The sequence below is a fragment of the Lepisma saccharinum genome, chromosome 18, assembly GCF_977018435.1.
Source record: "Lepisma saccharinum chromosome 18, izLepSacc3.1, whole genome shotgun sequence".
In the NCBI taxonomy this organism is placed as follows: Eukaryota; Metazoa; Arthropoda; class Insecta; order Zygentoma; family Lepismatidae; genus Lepisma; species Lepisma saccharinum.
The window spans coordinates 52,088,530-52,103,998 of NC_139246.1; the positions used below are offsets into that span (position 1 = coordinate 52,088,530).

The window sequence follows — 15,469 nt, forward strand, 5'->3', positions numbered from 1 at the left end:
TATAATTTTTTTAGGCGGATTTTTTTTTTATCTGAAAATTAAGGAATGACCTTTCCATACTTGACCCGTTTTTAAATTTCATCACGTTCGGACCACAAATTTTTCCACTTTACTCTCATTTTTGGCTAATTGATGATGATGATGAATTGTGATAAGAAGAAAGGGATGAAGGGACAATCACCAACACATACGCACAACACACAACGAAGTTCAAAGAGTATTATCCTATATTGGCCGTAGATCCAGACGCCAGAGCCTCGTTAGCCTGCAAAATGCAGTACAGGGTGTATGTACTACGTGGAAGTGAGTGGGTGTCTTCAAAAAGGGTTACTCTTTACATTCACACAAGTTTTTTTTTATTTATACCAATTCAAATGGAGCTGTCATTTGGAAAACGCAAAAAATAAAAACGGCACTTGTTTTGTTCTCACGACGATTACAAATTCAAGGCATACTCGGAAATAAATTGGTTACCATAGTTTAACGCATAAATGAATAAGTAACATTTTGATGTAACTCGTTTTTATGAAGGGCTACTGGTGGATTTTTAATTGGAGTCCAAGCTCCATAACTTTTAATCCGATAACAGGCTCGTATCCAGAATTTTATTTCTGGGGGGGCTCATATTAGCGAAAAAGTGGGGGATAGAAGCTCTGGAGATGAATTTCTCAGCATTACAACTTATTACACAAGATATTTTATCTTGCTAAGGAAGTAAAATTATTTACCAATGTACTCTATTTAAATTAGATATTTGTAGCATTTGGAGGGAGGGGATGCTACAACCCCCCTAGTCCTCCCCTTGGAACGAAATTAGGAAAGGACACAACTATACTGACGACGCCACCAGAAATGTGCAATGAGCAGCCCAACTGTCACCTAGTTATTGAAATTACCACATTTGAAAAGCAAGTCCTAAGTAGTTCCGACGTTTGATACTAGATGTCTCTGCGCCAGGTCAAGCGGGCTTCATTTCAGTTGCCGAGAGCAAAAATTGAGTACTACTGTCCGAGTTCCCAATGCACGACCACGTTCACCACACAGGAACCGGAGTCAGTTCCTGGTGAAGTTGTGAGCCAGCATGATCTCGTGGAATTCCGGCAGCAACTCCGGAACCTCGCGGTACCAATGATATGTCGTGGAAGTGGTTTGGCACCACCAAACGAGGAACCCGTCCAGAAGTACAAGCCTCCAAGTAGCTGGATTACAGGAGCTCGCCACAGCCCCCGGCATTGGCTGTGTGTTGCAATTGGCCTTTTTTAGCCCGTTAAGCTTATGTTATACTTACTTTATTATCTTATGCAGTGGCGGCGATTAAGGGGGGTGATGGGATCAGTTACCCCCTCCCACTTTTTGCAACTTATGCTCTCGCACTATGCTAAACTTTATCTGCAAGGAGAAAGTCCCTTAGTGTACACATACTAATACAACGAACGTAACTATCCTAACCTATTCGAAATACATGGATGGTAAGAACACTAACCTTAAATGATCTAACAGTAATTCAAGCCTATGAAAATGAATTTACGATCACACGGAAAATGATAATATTAATGCAAGCAACTTACTTTAATTAAGAAGTCCAAAGCACAAAGCAGGTGAACACAATAAACCTCATGTTCTATCAGGAGAATATTTTCAGAAAAATTTCGTATTCTAAAATCCTTATAATTATAACCATTTTCGGTAGACAAACTATATGGTAAAAATCAAGACAAGTTGATTTTCAGGATACGCCGTAAGTAATAGGAATATCAGCGTGTGTTTCATTCATCCATAACAAGGACAATTTACTTGTAACTGTACCTGCACATGTATTGAAAACGTACCATGCAAAATTCGCTGACATATAAATTGATAATTATATTTTCCCCTTGTACGTGTGACATTTAGAACAAGTTGAGATAAAATATCGCTCTCCTACTTTTACACGGAGCATAAATTTACATAAAGCAAATATGTTATATGAAATCACAATGCCTGACTGTGCAAGTGTACGAAACGAATCGATATGCTTTATATATTAGTAAATTTGAACTTTAGCAGCTTGTCTACAGATTTTTGTTCTACATTTTCAATTACTTTAAATGCTGGTGACACAAGTACACATTTTTATAAAGTTCGCTAACTACATCGCAATAATAATAAAGATTTCTTCCTGTCTTTGACAGAAATAATCGACAAAGGGAAAATATAACATCTATTACTGAGTACAAGGGTACAAAATTATCCACAATATATTTGTAAAATAGGTTTTTAAAATTGAACAAAGTCGTAAAATTCTATTGATGTACATTATATTTCTTTCACGTGATGTACGTATTTGATCAAGATCATAATTCTTGTAAAGTGGAACATAGCTTCATGAAGTAAGTGAATTTTAAGATGTTTGAGACGTGACTCTTGAACTTTGAACTATACAATTTCAGACAACATATGAGCAATAATACGGACATATGAATAACTATCAACATTTTTTCGTGTTAAATAAAGGAATATAATTAGTAGTTACAAGTTCAGCATCCGTGTAATTAATATTACTATACAGAAAATCTTAAATGTCGTACTTCGCACTGGTTGAACACACTGTTTTTAATAACACATAATTAAACGTTGAATTTACAGATAAACGCCTAAATTTACTTGTAAACTGATCAGGACATAACTATGTTTAATTTGCGATAAAATGATTTTTCTTACTCTGAAATCAATACATTTCCAGGAACTCTCTTTTTCTAACAACTCGCTTATTCAAATACATATAGGCTATGTATTACATATATTTTCCCAAAACCAATACCTTCTCAATCTGAAAGCCTCATGGCTTGCTCCGGTCACGTGACTAAGCGTCATCAACTGGAGGCGAGATAGCCGCCATGTTTGATTTGCTTCTTCGGAATCAATGTTAGACCTTTTTAGTGAATATGGAATTGTAATGCAAATTTAAGAACTGTAATCGAGTTTACATGACGTGTAAATATGCTCAAATGTGGAAGAGGTATGGTGTATAAGTTTTGTGTACTCAATTGCAGAGGCAATTACAATGAAAAAGGTAAGAGTAACGTTCACATTTCTTCAAGATGTTGCTGAAAATGAGAAATATTTAGGGCAATTCCATGTGATTCAGTCACTACGAAAAGATAAAAGTTAAGTAACAAATGTTTTATACTAAAAAATAAATAAGAGTAATAGTTCATGATGTAAACATTTCATGTGTCCGGAATAGGCATCAAATATACTCGTAAATGTGGACAACATGTCAACATTTTTTTAGAAATATCAAATAATTTACCCTGAATTACAAACGTTGGTTAATATTACGTCTACAAAAGCAATTTGTTAGTGTAAATTTTATGCAAGCATTCGATAAATTATTCATATTATTTACACAAATTTTCAGTTTCAAAATGTGCTTAATGAAAGAAAGCTATACAACGGGGCAAAGTTGATACATGTGTACATTTACATTCTTATTTTATCCCGCTTTATGCTTCTTTATGCTAATCGGAGGCTAATGGAAGATATGTTGTACATTCAAATACAAAGTTCCGATGTGTAACAAGAACGTCGATGAAGTATTCGTGTGTAAAACAATCCAAGAATATATTACTTATGTTTCAAATACAAATGTTTTCACACAGAAAGCATTTTGTTACATAGCTATGTTAATATGAACTACAAATGTATTAAATTTTTAAAACTGTTTCATATGAACTGCTTTTTATTTTTTGTCTTTGTGAAGCTTCAATGTTCGTAACTTTGATTATTAATCAGTGATAATGTTTATTGTTTCATAATTTATTAACATTCTTCACAATTTTTTTAACAAATGTAAAAAACAGTGTAAGGAAATATTCCAAATGTTTATTTCCCAAGTGAACGTTAAAATGGAAATATTAATCTGCTTTTTTTCTTCAATGAAACTCTTAAGTTATTGTCACAGATCTTACTAACGACAATGAAAAGATTCAATTTGTTTATTATCTTTCGTTCAATAAAGTCAATAGGATCGAAATTACAATGTGACAAATGATTTAGGTTTAGTTTTTATCACAGAAATGTAACATTGCCCTTGTACCAATTTCTTTCGCTTTTGCTGCAAGAATATATAAATTAAGGATTTGTATTGAGATTGTATAGCTTACACAGAATATCTGCATTTATTGGTTGATTAATTTTGGGTAAACTTAAAGACAATTTAATTGATTAGGTAACTTGGAAAGTTTACGGTCAACCTAACATGTTTTTTGTTTTATTTAATCAATTGATTTTACATACAAAAGTTCATAGAAAAGCGGTTACGAGTTTTATTGTAGCTGACCAATATTCCCGATAATATTTTTCAAAGATATACAATGATTAAATTTTTCCGCCAGGAAGTTTCTAACGTTTTCAACTCTTTCTTTGTGCTATGGTAGGAATTTTTGTGGTGGCCATAGTGACTTCCTGAATGAAAATTTTGGTGTAAATATTCAATATTATATTTTTTCTTCTAACTATATTCGTCGGGAGGGTAAATGTCAAAATTTAACTTCATAAAATAAATAAATATACCTTAATTATCTACGGTAAAATTACTACAAAGAGTTTACAGCGTTAAGACGATCGCCTCCAGATGATGACGTCTTTACTGAGCGCTGTGGCCTGAACCTCAAGATGGTCTTGCCAAAACACATGACTAATCCTTTGACGTCATCAGTCCTTTTAATATCACAGGTTGCAGCCCGTATACGGAGTATACACGAAGTAAACGCATCTCGGAATATACGCACTGCGCCATCGGGGAGGCGAGAATAAACTGAAGCGAACATCCCTGAACATAATGTATACAAACAAAACAGCCTCTCCCAAGTATTGATTACATATTGTCTTCAGGGGCGGCTTAACCCTAGAAATACCAAGTAAAACAACACCCACGCAATACCAATGGGGGACATTTTGGACCCCAATAATTTGTTTCTTTGTTTCGCGTTTAAAAATGAACATACAGAGAGTATTTTTATAATGTATTTCCCTAGTTACAAGTATAAATAATATGTAATAATATGTAATGAACACAGTCATTTATATTCATTCTTCTTTGTAGCTAATCAGTGGTGATTTATTCATTCTTCGCTTTGGACTTTTAGCCACTATGTTATTCTTTTAAAAAAATTACCAACCTTTCGGAGACTGAATCTGCCTCCGTCTTCAGGGTAGCGTGAAGTCTGTAAAATCATATGGTGTCTATAAATGGTTGACCTGGAGGATTATTCTCGGTGGCCTCGTCTGTCGGTCACAAGGACCTCTATGTACATTACGTTAACAGGGAGGATTATCAGTGACCACGTCAAGACCTATTTTTGTATGTAGGTCACCAGGGAGGATTATTTCGCGGTGGACCAGGCTCTACCTTGTCAAAGGATTGACGCAGTAGGATATCAATCCCATTCTTGGTTGCGCCTCTGCCCTGGACTGTATCTTGTAGGCTAACGAGGCTCTGCCGTCTGATTCTAAGGCCAATATAATCTTCGTATGGCTGTGTGTGTTGTCCTGTGTATTGTCCTAATGTGCGTGTCCCTTTACAGTCTCAGCTTTTAACCTGGCAGAATATTTTAATCCTTCGACATTACAGTTGTGTTATGTTAGTTACATTTTAGTTATGATAAGGGGCTGAACACCGTATCATTTTGATTTCATTATGTAAGTATTAATTAAACATACGTAATATAAACCTGTTAAATAAGGTTGTTGGTGTTCATCATTATTGGAGGGAGGGAGAAAGTAGGAGGACGGTGGCAGGATGGAAAGAAAGGAGGAAGTAGGCACTTCGTCCGGGTGAAAAGAATTGCCGTCCCTGTTTGTCTTGACTTTTGCCGCAAATGTCAAATATTAACAAAGGAAATGACCTCACTCATTCAAGAACTCTTAATGATCGTCGCTGTCAGTCTGTCGTTATATCTAATATTCATATCAACAATTGAACTCGCTTGTAACTGACTGATTAGTTTGGCGATTGTTGTGAAGTTTCGTTTCCGTGATTTCAGTTGGAGTTGGCTGGTCCCTGACGCTCTTCTTGCAGTATGAATCCTGCGCCCCCCATTCGCCTGTCGAGTGGAGTCTAGTTCCTCACTTACGGTATACTTCTGACACTTAGAAGTTTATTTGGTAAATTTTTCGTATCGAACAAACGGATTTCTTAAAATTTACAGGAGAAATTGCTTACCGAATGCACTTTCTTTAGACTTGTGGAAGTTCGGGGAAGTGTTTTCTCGCATTGTTCATTGAATTTTGCCGGTAAATCATCTATTTTTCGATATAAATGTGGACCGATGCACGAAAGCTCTTGCATCCATTTACTTCCAGGTGGATGTAGCCTGTGTGCGATGACGTAATCCCGGTCAGTGTTTCCAAACACGTGTTTTTGTAACTGAAGAAGGTACGTTTCCGCAAATGGTTTGTGGGGCTATGTGTCAATGGTTCATGGGGCTATGTGTCAATGGTTCGTGGGGCTATGCGTCAATGGTTCGTGGGGCTATGCGTCAATGGTTCGTGGGGCTACGCATATTTTTTTCGAAACCAATTTTTAACTATTGTAACCTATAGTGACCCTACCTAACCAAACCTTACTGGAAATGGTTCGTGGGGCTATGTATGAATGGTTCGTGGGGCTATGCGTCAATGGTTTGTTGGGCTACGTAGGTATTTTTGGGTGCAGTGGGGTGGAAACACTGCATGCCGAGTACGTTAGTGAAACAGCTTATTTCCGTGAAATAAGCGAAATGCCACCTTCAGCAATGTTTCTCAATGCGGAATACTTAAGTACGAATATTCAAATTAAATGAACTAGCAAATTTCAGCCGTTTGTCCGATAAGAGAAATTTACCGTTGATTTTTACCATCGTATTCAGACATATTTCCATATGTATTTAAATCCTGGCTTAAACTAATGTTAATTTAAACTACTTTGTGTTGGAACAAAGTCGCAATTGTCCGGACTAAGCAAAGCAACATTGTTAATCGAATATTTATATAAGTTACTTCCGCTTGATAACATATTATGAAGTAAATTCTCATAGATTAACATACATTATATTTTTTACGTTTCTATGTCAAATGGTTACAGTGCTTATAACACGGTATTTTCGAGAGAAAGAAAATTTCATTGTAAAGTATTATATGTATATGTTACAATTAGGAAAATTGTGCAGTTACGTGTCCAACGGCGATGTTTGGTGGAAACTCTTTTATATCAGATTTTATTTTAAGAATATAAAAGAATGACAACGTGATTGAAATAGCATCGATTCCTGAAACAATAACCTGTAACCCCATTTTTGCTATAAATGTACCTAATTATTCCAAGCTTTATTTATATTACTCCAAAATTTAAATTAGTTACACTTCATTTTTTTCCTTCCGTAAGTCGTTGCGGAGCGCCATCTTAAGAGAATTCAAGGTTGTCCGCAAGATTTTTCCCAAGGATTTTTTTCAGTCGGGCTAGCAAGGCAATATCCCCCGAAACACTGTGTAACAACTTTGTCAGTATATTTTAAACTCGGTATTGGCACAATAGGTAACTATGGTGCTATGTTGAAAAGGAAATTTAAATTTACATATACTGATAACTTTATAATTATTATATTGATAAAAATGAAAAGAAAGAAAAAAACAAAAAAAAACTAGACAACAAAAATTACAATAGCATCAAATTATGCAATTATTTGAAAGAACATTTATATGAAGAAAACACTTCTTTACTGTCTCCTTGCTAGGCAGAGCAAGTCCTCCTCTAAATATTTGGGCATGCGTCAGTTCTACATCTGAGCACACTCAACATGTCAGATTCCTCAATCAGGTCCACAAGATGGCTTCCTTCAATTTTCAAAACTTCACATTTGGCTTGTTCACATTCAAAATGCAGAAAATATCACACTCACTTAGTCTTATTTTTCATAACATTTCATTTTAGATAATGCAATATTCATTTACTAGCTAGTTAATGCTGATGCCAGCAGATAATAATTTCCAGCTCCCAATTATTAAACTAGGCATTTTACACCAGTTCCAAATCTTTTCTTTATCGTTTTACAGATTATTCCATTATAAAAGCATTTCCAAGCTTCTGTTATCAACCAAATGTCTCTATATAGTTTAAACAAACTATTAAAGATTAACTTATCAAGTATAATCTCTCAAAATATCCAGATTTTTAATGATATCAAACCTTCACCAATCGTCACATTTTTACTTATGTACCATCCATCTTGAGATTCTCTCAAGTCACAGACAACTAGTATTAGAGCAACTAGTTCAAGCCAGATTTTTTAGTATGTGTTATCTTCAATTGTTTTTGTTTTATATTTTTGTCCATAAGTGCTTAACAGCTTGAATGTTTGTGTTGTAAATGTACATATTTGCTCTGTTACAGCTATTTTACTATGTATATCACAATATACTTATCTAATGATTACAATTACCATTTTTTGAATGTTGATATAAAATACCAAGTATGACATCATATTAGACATTGAACAATTTTAAAGAGTTGACCTTTGTATATAAACCTTGATGTCAATGCAAATGTACATAATTTCAATAAATTTAATTATAAATTTGAATGTAACTTATCTTGCTTGCCTGAAAGAACACATATGATTGAAGATATTTGTTTTTTCATATTGTCAGTCAAAAATAACTGTTATGAATATGAATTCAGAATATTGCACAATTTGATAATTTTGTCATGATATACGAATTGGCTTTTTTAAACATCATATTTAATGAAATTAGTTTAAATAGTAATTTCAGCCACTTCATTGCATTATATGAATAAAATTTTGAGCAATCATATGACTAAATTATTATAGATATAGCACAAATGTGGAACTTTGGACTTAGCCTAACCATTTTCAAATGTAGTTATGACAATGTATTATATTTATTGTCATACTGGCGCTCAACAAGGGACGAACCCACAACAGATCTGAGCCCTACTGAGACATTTAACATATAATTATTAATATAATGACTCTATATTTACAATCTGTTACATGTTCAGCATTATAATCAATTGAGTGTGACTGAATATTTGTTTTCCAACAATACAACAAGAACTTGTTCATCATGAACCAATACAGTGCAACTACTCATAATGAACATTTAGTACATAATAATATTGAAAAACAAAAAAACATCAATTCCCCTATACGCCTTCATGGCGTGGTGCTATGCACAGGGGAACACTTTCTTTACTTTTTACTTTTTCGACATACCAACAATTATTATCCAGTAAAGTAACCATTTTTACATAAACAATGTACCTACATAACATTATTATTTATTATCAAACAATGAAGCACCATTCAGAACTTCATTCTCAACCTGGAAGCATAATTTCTATATTAATTTTTATTTAGCCAAAAAATATATTAATAATAATTTTTTACATGTAGAGTAAGTTACCTCTGATCTAAATTTCCCTAAATTTCCCATTAGGAATTGATCCATTCATCTAGCAACATCAGCTAACAAGACAAAAATGTAAGTCCCTACATCGAAAGCAAACATCCTCAGATTTACGGAGTGCTGAATATAAGATTTCTTACATCGCAAATGAATTCATGCAAGAAATGTATAAATTATGATGTGCACACAAAAATTATAAATCATAAATAATTGTTGTTCCTGAACTCGCAGCGTCACGGCTCGAACTTACTATTCAGCCCTTTGTGAACACATTTTGGAGCCATAATGCATTCTAGCATTTTTAAAGGAAACAACTACTTGACTGAAGCTTGGATCAACACGTGAATCTCTTTGCTCTTTGTCAAGTTCATTCCTATTTGAGCCTACGATTCAACTCTTGGAATCTTTGTGCTCTAATAAATATTTTTCAAGCCAAAGCTAAATCTTAGCATTCAAAATTATTATGCACATGCCATCACATTATATTATACATTTTTTTGCACTCCAAAATACACATAACAAAGAATATTTGTTACATTAAATTTTTTCACCGTTCAACACAACTAAGGATCAAGAAATATGATTGAAGACCAATGTCGGATCATGAAGATCAACTTAAGGCAAACTCTACAGAGGAATACTTCATACCTGAACTAATGTTTCAGACTCAAAGAAAGAAGCATGAAAAGTGAGAAAATTTTGACATTAACAGCTGACAAAAGAAAAATTCTGCACAAAGTACTGTGACTCACAGTACCACCTTTAACCCACATCCTAAGAAGAAGAACTCAACCAACCAACCCTCATGTGTATGGTTGTGAAATGAAGCAGTATCTTTTTTCCTTCAAACCAACAAAATAAACAACAAGTTAGCATAAGCAATTTCATAATGACAAAATTAATATACGAAGAATGAAATAATAAAGAACTGAGGTCTTATATACCACCCTTGACACTCAGTCAATAAGAAACTCCCAACCAACCAACCCTTGTGGGTATGGTTGTGGAATGAAGAAGTATCTTTTGTCCTTCAAACCAACAAAATAAACAACATGTTCGCATAAGCAATTTCATAATGCTAAAATTAATATACAAAGAACGAAAAAGTAAAGAACTGAGGTCTTATATACCACCCTTGACACTCAGTCAATAAGAAACTCCCAACCAACCAACCCTTAGAGTTACTTTACTCTGTGGATGGTAAGTATAGATTAAATTATCCTGCAACAATATTTCAGGATGTATGGCAAATCAATATTTGTTAAAATTAAAAATCTTTGAAAGTCAGATGGGTATACAATCATAATAAGTTGTCAGCTCACATGTGGTCAAATGTTAACACGTGTGCCCAAATTACCGCACCTTTATTGTTAACAGTGTATTCCAACAGAAGAATCAGGCTGTTGAACAAAGTGAATAAATATGCATGAACCCCTTTATTAATATTCCGTTACTTTACCTAGACAACAGGTTACCATCGGGTGTGAGTATTCTAACTACTCTCCCTACCATCACCGTGCAATCTGAGATAAAGGATATTAAATTCCAAATTATTATATTGAACCTTCTAAGGCTTGACGCTCCGAGACTTTTCTGTGTTTGGATGAAACCTGTCTTCGGTTTCTTCAACATCCCCTTTTAACACTTCGAAGTCGACATGTCTTTACTTCACATGATATCGGAAGCTTGTGAACCTGTCCTTAGGCCACAAAGTTATACTTTATGTTCACACAGAACAAAGTAAAGTGTAATTCTTTTCTTTAAACAAAGAATCTTTGATAATATTTTTCAACTTTAGGGTTTGCATTTGTGATTTATTTATTTCAGCATTGAAACAGAACTATATTCATGACTCAACATGTCAAGCTATGTAACCACTGACCTTACTCCATCGACAATACCCAAATTAAAACATGTACTGACACTGTCATAGTGAAAGTATTCAAGATAACTCTTCGTATCAGATGTTACATGTACACAATATAGTTATTTCGCTAAACTGTATGTTTCAAATTCACATACTAATAAAACTATGTATGATTCATAACATACTTTTTCCAAATATATGCAACCACATAATAATGTTACAACACTCATAGCTCATATTACTGTAATTCTGAACTTAATCACAAATGATAAGCACTATAAGTATGTAACAATTTTTACCCATCAAGTAATTTTCAGTCACATATCTGATAAAATATAGTAAGACATGTCTGCACACTGCAACAATGCCTTTGAAAAGATACATTACAGGTAAGTAATCAAATGATTAAAATGTAAGTCTAAGACATTACAAATTTGAAGTTAACTTTAACTTCATGACATCATCGTGACATCTTCTGCGTACATGTGTACGATGCATGATCAAGTATGTTATCACAGTCAAAGTACAAATATGTGAGGAGTAAGCATGGAATGCTTCTAGACGAAATTTTCTCCTCCATAATTTCAAACATCTCTGCCGGAATGTTCTTTTACGAACATGTTTAGGATGAGTTGTTACTTTTCTCCTTGCACCTGGGCAATTGGTGAAAACAGTCTTATTAATTTGTTTCAATTTAAGTTTGGTGCCTTTCCTAATTGTATCCTTCAACTGGACATTTGAAACACTTTGGGGAAACACCCCTTCACATTGGTCTAGAATACCGTGAAACTTCTTGTCCAAAATCATTTGTGAAAGTTTCTTCTCTACTTGGTTTACAGGTATGTTAATGCATTTTGAAACATAATCCACCTGAACACGAGAATAAGGTTCGATGATTTGACAAAGGTTTTGTTCCAACACTGTGTCATAAAGGCTGTCTAAATGTGCTCGAACAATTGGATCATTTTCCAGTTCTTCTTTAAACTGATCCACAGCCTCCTGAAAGTCTACCAGAGATCTCTTAAGACTTGCTTGAGCAACACACTTCATAGCTTCAATTGCACTTCCGGCATACTTCAGAGCCAGTTTCCCGCTTATGATCTGCTGAACATCTTCTGGTGTGTTCAACATTATTTTAGACAGCAGCATGTACTTCAATGCAGTCAAAGCCTTTGAGCTTTCTACACTATCATAGCCTTCAAATGCTTCATAGAAGTAAGAGTATGCTGTTTTGAAGTCTATCTCATCAGCAGCATGAAGAATGCCTGACTGCATATCAAGCGATGCTTGTAGTTTTGTAGGGCAATATATTGAATTAGCTGTAGTCCGAGCTGAGGTAAGTGCTGCACGTGCTTTTGGAAGATTACTCAAGGCATGGTAAGTTTTACTTTCTAGAAGTTGAACCTCTAGCAATAACATTTTGTCATCAAACTTATTCAGTTCTCTTAATAAGGTCGATCCTAAGTGAAGAGCTTCAGTAAACATTCCAGTGTCAAAATACAAAGCTATTAGGCAGGCTTCCAAATACTGCCCGAGGATAGTATTTTTATCTTGTTTTGTACACTCAATGCATTCCTTGCACAATTGAACTTTACTGCCAATGGTGGCTTCCAGATCCAAGAACATGTCAACCAGAGCACGAACCAATTTTGCTGCCTTTGCCTTACTAATGGTGCAGAGGAAGGGTCTCGTCTGCTTAATAAGTTCAGACAGTTCTTTTGCTTTGCCATCTTTCTTGTAAGTCTCTCCTAGTTTCAAGATACTTTGTTCTTTGACATAAATTGCATCTTCTTCATTTTTATCTCCCTGTTCTTGCAGAAGCCTGGACATATCATATATTTCCTCTAACTTATCTGAGGTTGACATTAACTGGGCTCTTTCCACACATATAGCCGCCATTTTTGTCTTTTCGCCCACCTCGAGTTCATCTTTGATCTCTTCTCTAAGCTCTGTACAAGTAGCTTCGATTTCACCTCTGAACACTCTGACTTCTGAGATACTAGTTTTAATAATATCATTCAGCTCTGTCAATTGAGCACCAGTCTTTTCCTGATTAGCTTTGAGCTCTGTTTGGCCATCCTTGATAGCACTGAGAGCAGCCATAACATCTGCCAAGCAGAAATCCCCCTTTGGATCTGACATATTTAAAGGTAAAAACACCTAACCTCAGAAACCAGAACAAGAAGCAAAACAATACAAAGATTATTATAAGCTTGAACCTTTTCAACTAATCACCTGACGTCTCATAATCTTAAATATGTAACAACTTTGTCAGTATATTTTAAACTCGGTATTGGCACAATAGGTAACTATGGTGCTATGTTGAAAAGGAAATTTAAATTTACATATACTGATAACTTTATAATTATTATATTGATAAAAATGAAAAGAAAGAAAAAAAAACAAAAAAAAACTAGACAACAAAAATTACAATAGCATCAAATTATGCAATTATTTGAAAGAACATTTATATGAAGAAAACACTTCTTTACTGTCTCCTTGCTAGGCAGAGCAAGTCCTCCTCTAAATATTTGGGCATGCGTCAGTTCTACATCTGAGCACACTCAACATGTCAGATTCCTCAATCAGGTCCACAAGATGGCTTCCTTCAATTTTCAAAACTTCACATTTGGCTTGTTCACATTCAAAATGCAGAAAATATCACACTCACTTAGTCTTATTTTTCATAACATTTCATTTTAGATAATGCAATATTCATTTACTAGCTAGTTAATGCTGATGCCAGCAGATAATAATTTCCAGCTCCCAATTATTAAACTAGGCATTTTACACCAGTTCCAAATCTTTTCTTTATCGTTTTACAGATTATTCCATTATAAAAGCATTTCCAAGCTTCTGTTATCAACCAAATGTCTCTATATAGTTTAAACAAACTATTAAAGATTAACTTATCAAGTATAATCTCTCAAAATATCCAGATTTTTAATGATATCAAACCTTCACCAATCGTCACATTTTTACTTATGTACCATCCATCTTGAGATTCTCTCAAGTCACAGACAACTAGTATTAGAGCAACTAGTTCAAGCCAGATTTTTTAGTATGTGTTATCTTCAATTGTTTTTGTTTTATATTTTTGTCCATAAGTGCTTAACAGCTTGAATGTTTGTGTTGTAAATGTACATATTTGCTCTGTTACAGCTATTTTACTATGTATATCACAATATACTTATCTAATGATTACAATTACCATTTTTTGAATGTTGATATAAAATACCAAGTATGACATCATATTAGACATTGAACAATTTTAAAGAGTTGACCTTTGTATATAAACCTTGATGTCAATGCAAATGTACATAATTTCAATAAATTTAATTATAAATTTGAATGTAACTTATCTTGCTTGCCTGAAAGAACACATATGATTGAAGATATTTGTTTTTTCATATTGTCAGTCAAAAATAACTGTTATGAATATGAATTCAGAATATTGCACAATTTGATAATTTTGTCATGATATACGAATTGGCTTTTTTAAACATCATATTTAATGAAATTAGTTTAAATAGTAATTTCAGCCACTTCATTGCATTATATGAATAAAATTTTGAGCAATCATATGACTAAATTATTATAGATATAGCACAAATGTGGAACTTTGGACTTAGCCTAACCATTTTCAAATGTAGTTATGACAATGTATTATATTTATTGTCATAACTGCATCTCTGCAACCAATCTTAGAAATCGTCCATGTCATTTTTATAGGTTTATCATAGGCTCGCATTAAAATATTTCATGACTCTGGGGGCATGGCCTCTTCCCGCCCCCTCCTCCCTTGGGTACGGGCCTGCTCATATGTGTGTGCTCCTTTTCCTCAAAACGATTGTTCATAAGTTTAAAACAAAACTCTTTAGGAACAGTCTGAAGTACATATTTACAATGCATTACAGAAAAGAATCATACTGCGATCGAAGAGAGCAAGAAAATTTTTAGATCCAATTTTTGCAAACTGAAAACATTATTGTTTTAAGAGGGCGCAAATAATTTCACGGGGCGTCATGGCGTTCTCTCTTTTACAACTTTTTTATTTAGATCGTTCTGTGCCTAGGTCTGACTCCAGCCCCTTCTAGCTACGGTTCGGAACTTGATAACAGTAAGAAAAGGAGGGACTGCGAGCGAAGCGAGCAA

General features: G+C 34.2%; 1 pseudogene; it reads right to left on the reverse strand.

The window, feature by feature from the left end:
* Window positions 1-11,740: 11,740 nt before the first annotated feature.
* LOC146002254 (26S proteasome non-ATPase regulatory subunit 11 pseudogene) lies at window positions 11,741-13,213 on the reverse strand (annotated as a pseudogene).
* Window positions 13,214-15,469: the final 2,256 nt, after the last annotated feature.